This window comes from Temnothorax americanus, unplaced genomic scaffold, assembly GCF_048541705.1.
Source record: "Temnothorax americanus isolate GAGA-0224 unplaced genomic scaffold, ASM4854170v1 Scaffold10, whole genome shotgun sequence".
Taxonomy (NCBI): Eukaryota; Metazoa; Arthropoda; class Insecta; order Hymenoptera; family Formicidae; genus Temnothorax; species Temnothorax americanus.
Window position 1 is genome coordinate 1,882,177 of NW_027509231.1, and position 12,863 is coordinate 1,895,039.

General features: G+C 38.7%; 1 protein-coding gene across 1 annotated transcript in view; it reads left to right on the forward strand.

The window, feature by feature from the left end:
* Positions 1 to 12,863, forward strand: part of Nachralpha1 (nicotinic acetylcholine receptor alpha1) — a 130,186-nt gene that overhangs the window by 58,343 nt on the left and 58,980 nt on the right. The window lies entirely within an intron of this gene.

The window sequence follows — 12,863 nt, forward strand, 5'->3', positions numbered from 1 at the left end:
CTCTTTTCTTAATTATATGTTTTATGATAAAGACAATTTATTGCGTTACAAAACAAAACGCAATTTGTTAATAATGTAAAGCTATTTATATGATCAAGCGCAGTATAAAATCAATTTATTAAATGTAGGACATAAACAAGATAAATTAGTTAAAGACATAATAAAGATCGTTTCTGCTCAAATAGATTTTTATTTAATAAAAATTGCAAATAATATACAACACAGTTTTCACAGTTCTATATTCACATTTTCGCTCACTCGTGAGGTACGTCTATTCGGCTATCTGGAAAGACTTGTTTGCAACGTATGTGTACGTGCGTGTCTATATGTGCGTGAATATGGATTCCGTACTGGATGACCGATAACGGTCGTCCGCGTACTTGCGGTGATAAGTTGGATTCCGGGAGTTCCTCTGCCGGAAACGGAACTAATTTACAAGCGAAGGGATCTATGGCACTCGAGCTATTAATTGCCATAATCTGATCGTCAGTAATCAATCGCGTCTCGACGAGGAACACTCGAAACTAAACATACATATGCACGCACACGCATACGCGGAGGGGGGGATGCACTTCTCGGTCGATCGATGTGTTAGAATTACGTTGATTGTCCCCGTTCCCCGCATTGTCTCCCCCGGTTATTACATTCGAGTTACATGCCCGCGACTCGATCTGAATTTCGGCAGTATAATTGCCTCGATCATGGATCTCTATCGATTAATATGCGCGCTACAGTCTAACCATAATTAATTTGTTATCGGCCGTTATCGGCGTGCCTGCGTCGCCCAGTGTCGCACGTTATCGACGTAGGATTCACGCTACAGATTCAACGCAATTTTGCTACTGATGCAGCTTGAACCAAAAAGCAATAATAAGTGTTTAGTTTTAAGGGATCCTAAAAATCTGATGTTACCACCACTTACAATTAATAACTTGAATTAATTTCTGCCATTTCTTTTTAATCACTTAACAGCCACGCTTGATATGAATATTTATAAGAAATTAATATAATATTAATATTTTATTTTTTACATTATCATCATAGTTGCTATTTTAAGATAACAAACTTCATGATCATTAAACAAAAATCCAAAATAGAGCTGATATCTTTTTGGAAAAATGTTTTGGAACATTTTTTTTGGTAAAACGTACGTGAGTGTCAAGTGATTAATTTATTTATTTTCATGCCAATAGAGAATATATCGTTCTTACTATTACATTCTATCGTTTAAACATCGAGTAAAACTTGACATTCTCAAATGCTTTAATACTAGTCGGTAATTATGAACGAGAGCTTGTGTGCAATTTCGCTTTTCGAAATCTCGTTATACGAATGCAATAATTGCCGAACACGAAATCGACCGTTCGGTTTATAACAGCAGTTGCCCGTCTACAATGCGTTTATGATTGACTCTAAACTATCGCGCTTGGTTGTGGCGCATGTAACTTTTCACCGACTGAAAATCCCATTGCGGGGGCCAGTAAATAATAATTACTGCGGTAGTACGTGCAACAAACTCGTTCGTCGTACATACACACGTTCAGAGAATTTACGAAACAATCGCTCTGGTTGATCGGATTTCACCAGCGAAGATAACGGGAAAGGTAACAAACGTGAACTTTGGGGATTGCATTATCTAAAGCAAGTAGTCGCAATACTGGATGCGCGAGATTCGATCGATACTTAAATGTCGGATATCACATCGTTTTCTGTCTCACGTGACGACACTTGGCCAATGCGACGGCCAACGCCCGCGGCTCGGCAAAAGCTGCGAAATTCGATCAATAGTCGGAGGCTAACTGGCCGATTGTTTCTTCACATAAGTGCTGGCTGTACCAGTTTACCGCGAGTGAGAGAAACAGGAGAGGACGCGGTGTGAAGAGGGGAAGTGAAAGCATTCATTTAATTGTCAGAGTCACACTTCGGTGCTCTGAAGGTCTCGATTAACAATAGGTACTTTGCATTGGCAAGTTTAGACGTACACTTGATACCGCAGCCAGTATTTCCTTACGATTGTTATCGAAATCGCATTAGCCGTCGCACAGACGAGAATGTGCTTCGTCACAATGTAAAGTGAAAAATAATATAGGTACAATAAATCGTTTCAACTCCAACGAAGAGATAGAAAAAGAAAAAGCAAGTAAAGATGAAATTTCTTTATTTATTGATACAAAAACAGTTTCTTTATATCGTTGCTTTGTGTGTCTATTGACTTGACAATCTCGTCTCAGAATTTATTTACACACGTGTTCATTATGATATTTTTGTCGGGAAAAAATTCATCTCAAGTTAACCGAAAGAAGACGTCGTACAAACGCGATGTACGAAAGCTCGAATAGTTGACGCGTCGTGTGGGTTAGGAGTGTGGACCAAGTTTGCGCAGACGGACGACGGGCGCGAATACGTTAATCGATGGTCAGAAGTAACGAGAGATCGGTCGCAGCGAAATGGCATCCCCGCGGGCTCATAAGAGGACCAATTCCCTGCGCGCCGTGGTGTTCGACCATTATTTACACGGCCTCCTTTTCAAGGTAATCACCTCCTCGGAATCGCAGTTGTTCTTCAGCATCACTCCTCTCCTCCTCCCCTTTTGACTCGAAATAGCCTCGCGATTCGGTTCTACGGGGATTTACGAGCGGCGGCAACAGCAGGCACTGAGATCGACTTTTACTTCCGCGGCTACGGCTCGAGACCATACGGGTCCCATACTTCCCTCCCTCCCCCCTCTTCTTTTCCTTTATTGCGAGAGGATTTCCTTGTTGTGTGGAACGTGAGGAATCGCGAGGGCGCTAACTCGAGAGCTTTGCTTTTACTCGGCAAACTTCGGTAAATTACGCTTCGATCGTTTCGCATTATGTGGCTGCAAGTAACCGCTGTTATTAAATCAATACCTCATACGAAAAACGGCAACTTCTTGGTTCCGAAGTATAAAAAGACAGATGTATCTTATATCAGTTCGTATATAAACTTTTTCTTTCTTTTCTCTTTCTTTCCGTTTCTTCTCACATAGCACTTCTTTTTAATTTCTTTCGTCCTTTTTTTCTTATCTTTTTTTTTTTAAGTTACAATGCATACATAATTTGCTTTCATTGTGCCATATCAAATTCTCGACACGTGCACTTCATAAGCTTAACATTATTGGGACATTTTCTATAATGGCGAGCCCATTATAGATTCCATAATTGTCAACTGCGATTGTTTCGGTCGCGATCACGAAATGCATCATGTCAACATCGCCAAATTCTAGCACAAAATAGCAAAATTTCCGCTCAATTGTCATTGGTCATGCGGTCGATTGCATCGATCTACCAATTTTGATCGTCGAGCAGACATTCGAGCAGCATACTGCGACAGGTGTACAATCGGAGTGGACACGGATGATTGCGTGTGGGCGAGGGTGCGAGTGTGACACGAGGGCGAGACGGTACTTTCAGTCGACGGCGTCGGTCGATGATAAGGGTTCATTTGCGGTACCGCAAACTCATGGGCTCTTAACAGCCCTCCCGGCTATCGGCTTTTCATTTCTTCCAATTAAACGCTCCGAACGTTTCAACGGAAATCGAAGTGCACGTTCGTCGTTTTGAAATTCTACGCGCGTGCTGCCTCCTTCGAACCCAGCATCTGGGCGAACGTAGGATTTAGGATGATGGGTGGCCGATTACGGATTACTACTCCCCTCGGAAGGTATGCTTATCTTCGCTGCGTGGAGCCTGTGATTTTTCTTGCAGAGAATATGTTGTCCCAGATATTGCTTTTATGATTTTTACGCAAGAAGTTTTGAGCTTTAATACTACGCTAATATACATTTTATTGTAAAATATTCGTGCGAAATCAGTGCACATCGAAGTGCACATATCAATATAAACTATTTAATAATTTCAGGTAATTATGAGATGTGATACATTTATTAAAATTCTTTTTGCGTAAACACCAATATATTATTCAGTTCATCGTTCCGTGAAGATTCACATTTTGAGAATATATATTTTTACACAATCCGTTATTAGTTTTAAACGCGTTAAATTATATATATCATCATGAGAAGTGTGAAAATATTTTATATCTTCTATAGAAATAGCAAACATATCAATCGGATAAAATAAGCGCAAAATAATTTTGGGATTACTTTATCGCGATTTTTTTATGGGATATTTGTATCGATGAGAATCAAATATGAGAATTATAAATGAATACTTTATGAATTTGTTCTTTAATAATATGATTACGTAAAAACTGTTTTTGATTAGTAGGGCGACAATGAAATTATAAAAGTGCATACTAGGATAAATAAGAATTAATAACTAAGTGTTTGCGATCAGATATGATTAAAACATATTTCTCTCTCTCTCTCTCTCTCTCTCTCTCTCTCTCTCTCTCTCTCTCTCTCTCTAACTATTATATATTTATTTCGTCATGTAGTAACATTCTATTATTTCAATATCAGATGCGATGTTAATAAATAAGATACAAAATTGAATATTTTTTGGTCGGCATACTTTTAAACGCTAATTAATTACGGATTGCGAGAACACGATGAGGTACTATATTGACAACCGTAAATAAAATCCAATTTACGTATATAATCGCAAAACGGTTATTGCCGACTGATTAAAAGGTGTAACATTTGTTCAGCCAAATGCAATTTCGTGTAACACGCGGCGAAAATTTGTGCAGCATATCACGTTGGGAATTGTTATCTTCAGCGCGATACGGATGCAGATAATTAAAATATTCTTTATCGCGTTCATATATAAAGTGAATGTTTTTTGTGAATAGCCGTTGATTAACGAATTAGCCTGAAGAGAGGAAAACGAGGTGCGATACTCTCCTCTTTCGTGCTCGCGCTCCTGTTTCACGAGTGTGTCAATTAAGGCGACTCACTTTACCTAATCAGAGATTACAAATTCGCTTTCCTCGGGTTTCTCTTTTCTGCCGAGCACGGCGAAATAAATCTCGTCATCTTGAGAGAAGAAGATCCGCGATGGAGTTGGTCCTTTAAGGTTGTGTTACACAGATCGCGTTGCCTCGTCGTTACCAACAACCGCACGATAACGAAGACACGTTTTTGCTCGTTAAGACCAAGACGTTGCGAAAGAGAAACCTTTTTTTTTTTTTATTAATGATACGATATTTTATCCTCTCGTAGGAGGCTTTGCCTTCACGATGGCGTCTAAGAACGCTGAATCGGCATGTTACTGAACTCTGTATGGATAACGTGACATTTATTAATTATTACAACTAAACTGAGCTATAATACATTGTTGTAACGAGGATTTTTAGCCCGATAATAAATGAGGCTATATTTTACTTTAATAGCTTTGTGGGAAGTACGTTCAAGTAAATTTTTCGTTGTAATTATTTTCTTGTTTATTCTCAGTAGAGAAAGATGGTCAAAAGGTTATATGAAGAAATCAGAAAATGATAAACCTGTGTTTATCCATATTTTAAAAAATGTTTGTTTAAATTTTTAGTAGCTGAGATAATTAACTTAATTTCTAAGATTCTAAAGACGCTCAAGTAAATGAATTATATCTGAACATTTCTAATATATATTAAATTTTATATTATTATTTTTTATTTTTCTTTCTTACTTTAAATAGATGAGATCTATTTAGTTTCTGTTTATAGACATTTTTTTGTATATTATATATTGAATACTATATAACTTTCTCTCCCAGAGAGAAGGGGAGAGAGGGGTAGAGAAAGCAGATTGTGGTTGTGCTTTGAGCGAGATTGAACCGGTCCATTTACATGTCCAGATAAATCCGCTTTTCGGTGTACCAAATGTTCGAAGTCGATACATTTTCGATTACCGTGTCGTGCCGTGCCTGCCCCGCGTCTATGAAATTGATGACTTCGGTGGGGTAGGATCATTGATTCCGACGAGTAATCGTTTTCGTCCTTGTTTCCGGCCACTGCCGGAGTAATTAAGTCTCCTATGGTTTTCGCAGGCCATCGGTTCGATTTCCAATTGCTGTGACTACCACCAGAGAAACTTGCCACTGCTTTCGGCGAAAAATGGTTCGTCTCTCACCGCAAGTGAGAGGCGAGCCTCGTTTCCCGCAGTTACCCGAGACAATGAAAATTGGTTAGTCCATTTTCTAGGACATTTCAGCGCGCCTTTCCTATCGGTTCATTTAATTGCACGCGAATAACAAGCTGCTGGCTAATCATATTTCGAGATCATTAAAGTGCGCGTTAAAAGTTTTGTCTTTTTTAGCTTTTGTTCTAATCATCTAATTAAATTAATTATTAAATTATTAAATTACAGTTATTATCTGTATCTGATATGTGAATATTGTGTTGTTTAATGGTATATAAGATATTTAAAAATTATTTATATTTATATACCAATATTTAAAAAATAAGTCCGTAAAAATTATATACATTACTTTTTACTAAATATACATATATATTGTATCATTGTAACGCACTTACAATTGTTTAAAAATTATTTGAAAAATAAGGAAGATATCGTTTTAATTATAAATAAATTTTTTGAAACGAACATTTTAATTTTGCGTAGTTTTGTGTCATGGAAATATCTCTCAGTAGGATAGAGAACATCGCTTATATTTACTATAATAATCCATGCAAATGCAAATACGCATGGTAAATAATAACGCATTTTGGACAATACAATATACAATCACGTACGATCGTTGAGCTCAGCAAGTAATCATTTTCTCCTTCATTACCGGCTGCCTGCGGCAATTAAATTTCCCTTAATTTCTACAGACCACTGATCTCCTCGTAATTCTAATAATTAAGCTCTCCATTCCTGCGATTTCCAGTCGGTCGGACGTTCAATAATGCGTTTCAATGGACGACGTGACTAATCTGACAAGCACTGCCCCTGAATTCGCCTATTATTTTTATCATATCTATTTTATTGCCGCAGGGATTCATTCGTGACAATCTATAGAGAGATATTTCGTTAAAATACGGAATATCTCGGAGTTTTAACGAAAGATACTGCATATATTATACCTATACATATATGGCAGTTCTGAGCTATTTAATATGCAAATATTTCAAATATCGCACATTATGTTACACTTCTATATTTCTGTTATACTTCTTTCAAGTTTTAGGAATCGTTAATTATACGTGACGCAATCGTAATGCCTAAACTCATGCTTTTTGCAGTATGCAATCGAGAACATTATGAATAATAGCTTCTAAATGGCATCCTGCACATCTTTGTATCGGAAACTGATGACATTGCTGATTGATGATTATGATAACGCTAGGTTTAATACTACTGTTAATTAAGTTCTCCCTATAATGACATGTACATTCCGTTGCGTTAATAATACTGGCAGCTCGGCTTTAAACTTCCGGGAATCCGGTTTGTTCGTCGAACGCATTTAATCGAAATAACTGAAGTCCGCGCGATACCGGAGCGGGATCTACGAAGATGATTGAATTGTAAGGGGATCATATCGCATTTGATTCACGGATTTCAAGGAAAACGAACACCCTTGTCATTATATGTTTCCTTGATTAATCCTGGGAGCAATTCTATCTGTTTGTATTCTGCATTCTCGGACTGAAACTTGATTAATATACCGATTAAATAACATTGATGGATTACAAATGAATAGGAATAATGTCAGACAGAAGGTTATTACGTGTTAATTAAGGAGATTAATATCGTGATCTACGGCACACGATATCGAAGGCAGATGTTAAAAACTGGTGTCTCGATAGATGAACTTCTTATGTACGCCCCGATATCCTATTTTCTAATAATGAAATTAGGAACGTTCTTAGGCTTTGCCGCGACGTCTTACGTCACTAGTTTAACAGGAAATCCACTTTACTTCTTGTCACGTCATATATTACATTAAGATTTACGCCTCGACTGTAGCTGGTACTCGCAAGAATCGTAATTGCGTCGCTCGTTAATAGAATCTCACTCTGAAAGCTTGGCTTGTTCGAAATAGATAAAAAATGTCCTTCGAAAAAAGATAAGAAATGATTTCTGAACCCTGAACCGTTCATTTAAAATGTGAATTATATCTCTGTAATTCTTCTCGATAAAATAGGCTTAAGTTTTGCAAAATACCAGCTGCATTTTGTTACTAGGACTAGAAATAATAGCTTTCAGCATCTTGTTGTGTTTGATAAAATGTTGGTTTTTTTCATTATTAATCTCATATCTTCTCCACGAACTGTGGTACACATGTAGTGCGATGTAACGTTGATTTGAGGATTGATTAATATCTGCTTTTACGACGGTATCATTCGTGCAGTGTACATACGTCCCACGAACAAAGCCGAGGAGCGACGGTTTATCGGTAACGCCGGTATACACGAGATCAAACCGTTTATTACAACGTCGCGGGTGGCGGATGCGACGCGGGATTTACGTTTAAGGACCGAAGCGAATTTGCGTGGAACGAGGCGCCACTAAGCAGCACGTAAATCGGGCGGTGCGCTCTCGCGAATGCAAACGACCGCCCGTGCTAACGATCGCATAGTGCCGCGCGAGAACGGTCGCTAAAATTGAAAACCGTCTTGTCGGTCACGTAACGCGAGATCGTCTACCCCCGTAATAATTCCAGCGGTCATGTTGCCGCTGCCGGCTGCTGCTGCTGGAATGAGATTTAAGCGCGCCGCGTGCGTATGTTCACTTAAAATCAGTCCCGAAGAGCTCGCGGCGGATGCGCGAGCGTCAATTTGATCGTCGAACTTTGCCGCCCGTTAAAGCCACGGGGAACCTAATTACCCCAGGTGTCCCGTAACAAGCGAGTAGAGAGGATTACCGCTGAATCTCTCATCGCCTATCGTCCGCGCCGCCAACAGCGCGTTACGGACTGATATGGTTGCAAGCTGCAAGTCGCGCCGAATCGCCGTCACGCCGTGATATATCGGAGAGCTGTCATTGATAATCATCGCGGCGCTTTGCGACTATATGTTACCTATAGTTTAAACCGGTCTGGAACGTGTCGTGTTCGGGTGGAATTAGAGATTGATATGTTTCTCGAGTAATATATATACACAATATATCTGCTATGGTTAAACCAATTGTCAGATGAGATTGATATTTGAGAAAAATTAGTCTCATTCTTATATGTCTATTAATAAAGTAGCAAAGTCTTATGGACGGTTCTATTAATTGTATTACTGCGTAGACAAATGCAAGATTTTATAAATCTCTACATCTTCTACGTGATTACATAATATTGATTTGTCCTCGTATTAATTTATAGATATTTTTTAATCACCTATTTATATTTATTTATTAGATTGGTTTGTTGGAGAGTTTTATTTTTGGCACCTTAATTTTCTATATTTAAAATATATTGCAATATATATATATATATATATATATATATATATATATTATATATATATTATAACATAAATTTGCCGTACCTTGGTCATTTCGCGGACCTGTGGTACAATTCCGGACAAGAAAAGTGGCACGTGGGTAGAATATTAGTAGGAAATTTTTATTCGTCTCACGCATAGAGCGGCGAAATATGCGGATGCGTTAAATATAAATGAAGCGCGATATGAAGATTGGTTAACCCGCGGCGCGCAGGGGTCTTCAATGCTTGTGCGGCCTCGACAAAATCACGCAGCCCGCCTTTAGCACTCTGTAATAATCTCCCCGGATTTATACGAGTCGTTCCATTCGAGAGAATCGTGTCAGTTTATACTCTGGAACTCTGTCGCGCCGCTGGGGGGGATTATGATTTTATATGCAGCCGAAACGCGCAATTTACTTTTGCGTTTTTCGCACGTTCGCGATTTTGTTCGATGAAAGCGGCATAAAACCTGATCGAGTTGATTATTGATACGCAAGTTGTCTCATGATGGATTTGTGACGCGTCGACACACGCGATCGCGTTCTATAACTATACTACGGTATGAAGAACGCGAAACAATTTTTCGCTCGGCGTGGAATGTGAAATATCGCGTTCGGCGGGTCGGGGACCCATGATTTTCTCGTTCCCTGCGCCCCGACAAGAGTTTCGACGTGGCACGGAAAAATTACAGTCGCTTTCTTCCGTGCCAGCTACCACAAAGATGATGGTTACAACGAGGTCGATGGAGAGAAAAGCTAGGGCGGTCGGGAGTGGCTTTTTCCTTGAAGGTAGAGTAAAGGTAATAACATCGCGTTACGATGCATTAGCTTTCGAGCGGATTAATACGCAATTTTCCTCGGTGCAGCTCTATCAGATATAACTTTTCGCATCTGTGAGGGCGTTCCGTGGACCTATCAATTTCCTGCTGTTGCTCGCCATAGGCGATATAATCCGGAGAGAGAAAATAGTTATAGTATACACCAGTATCTCGCATAAACACGTCGACTGTATAATTTAAAACGATATTATGGACAAAAGTGTAAAGGAGAAAATGAAAATCCGTTCAGATGAATAACCCGATTTGTTCATCGAAATCAGAAATCAGAACGTTACCTCTCGTGACATTTCCCTTCTTCTATCTCTCCCTCTCTAATATTTTAAGAGACCCGGTTCATTTTACCTGCAGCGTCCTATATTCCCCTAGTAAAAGGCATGTTGTAGCTTCGCTGTAACGCGCAGCTGCCAGAAAGCCAGAAAGAGGAAAACCGGAGAGGCGCATTAAGACCAGCGCAGCGTATCTCAACAATGACATTTCAGACATCCATCAAGCTTCAGCACTCTATATCTGTGCCCAACACTCGGGATACTGACTTTTGGCGTAAAAAAATGGCGGAGGGAGCCAACGGCGCGTACCTTGATGTTAAATAGACGAAACGTTAGTTCTGGCGAGCCGGGTTATAATCTCGTTACTCTCGGGATAGGATTATTTGTCGTTGTCTAATAGGAATTGAGTTTATGTCAAGTCGCGTACGGACAACGATCGTTTAAACGCAATTCCGGGAAGAAATAATTACTTCCTGCTGCAATAAATATTTATGATGAGGCTTATCGAGTAATGTATAATAATAATTTATCTATTATGAGGTTATCAATTAAATTAACTTGAGAAGTGGCGGATACTGCCTCCTATAACTTTAAATTTAGACAACTTCTAAATTCTCATTTGCGATTAAATTAAAATCATACAATACTTCCAATTTTGAATAAGTATATTTTTAGTCGATTTTAAATAACTTGAATATAAATATTATATAATTATCTTGATGATCAAAATAGACTGTTTTATAGTAATTTTTAATTTATTTAATTATTTAAGCAAAATATATAAAAGAAGTAAAATATTTTTATAAAAATATTTCAAGTTTTGATGCTGTATTTCTTCAAAAATAAGGATATACAAATATAATAAATATAATAAAGTTTGTTAAGTACTTATAATTAGTACTTATAATTCGAAAATAGTAAATTAATTATCTAGAGAGAGAAATGTCGTCACAAATATAAAATCACCACAAATAACTTCGGCAAGGAGAACTTTGCAATAAGAAGCAATTTTGTGAGCGCGGAACGTAGCTGTATACATTGCTTTTGCGTTACCATTAGTATTCTATGGTTAAAAGAGATAAGATTATATTTTCTGATAGCCCATCCCTAGCCTGTTCGCCGACCGTCGCAGCTCATCGCGGAATCCTCTCACCTTTTTCACCGTACTTAACCGTATTCCTTTCCACGTTATAGTAAAACCACAGCCTCCTCCTCGCTCCGCGATTCTCGTCGCCGTCTTCGCTCCCTCGCCCATTTTTCCCCAACTTTTTTCTAACTCCTTTTCCATCTCATAATTCTCATTCTCGTATGGCCGAACAAAGGGGAACGTCCGTTCCCTCGCTCCTTGCAAACGTCGAGACAACGCCGTCTGCCCATTGTCGACTTTCTTTCGCACTGACTAACTTCCGTTTTCTCCGTGCAATTTCCATCGTTATTCCGTCTTCGCCCGTGCCGCGCCGCTCCGAGTAAATCCGTCCGGCGCATTAGCGGAGTGGCGAATGCAGACGTCACGGGAGGAAATTAAAAAGACATTGTGCTCTCCGGCGAATTCCCTGGCGGTCCCGTTGGATCGAAGATCCTTATATCCGCGAGTAATCCGGAGATCAGCGCGCGAGCTATCACTACTTTCTTGCCTATTATATCATTTAGACACGCCGTGTTCTTGTCTTCTTCCAATTTTAATGACACCCGGATCCCTTCTTAGGTTCAATTCGGCCCATGATACTATGCAATTCAAGCTTCAATCTTCGGATGTTGCAACACTAATTAGGATTTAAGAATTCAAACTCGGATGTGTGTGTGTGTGTGTGTGTGTGTGTGTAGAGACTGTCACTGTGTGTAATTATCCGCGGTGTTGAACTTAGGTTCGTAGGTTTGTTAAGCCTAAAAGATTGCGTGGATCAATCTTCCCTGTGGGGGGGCCGTGTTCTTGTCGCGGACGCGGTGAATAAGAATGCCGCGCGCGATGTAAGAGCACGCATCCATTATAAAGACTGCGTATATATATATAGGCTACTCCATTCCTGTTGCATTATCTGAGAAGCGGAGAGATGCAAGCTTAAAAGCTCCTTTTTTTTTTTTTTTTCAAGAAAAGCTTGCAAAAATTTACAATGATGGATAACTCACGGAGCATAAAATTTACTTAAAAAATTTATTAAACAGATGTGGATGAAGTTAATTAAATAGAGACTTGTACGTAATACATAGCGTAGATCCTTTCTTTAAACGAAACACTTATTCGATTAAAATATATAATATTAAAGAAATGATGAAAAATATAATGTATATACGAAATTATAATAATTCTCTATTATTTAGCAATTTTTTTTCCTCTCTTAGTTCTGATTTAACGAAAGTTGCTTTATTAACAGGAATTCTTTAATATTCGATTTTAATTATTACACAGATTGTTTAAATTTTATTTTACTAAGTGTTCAA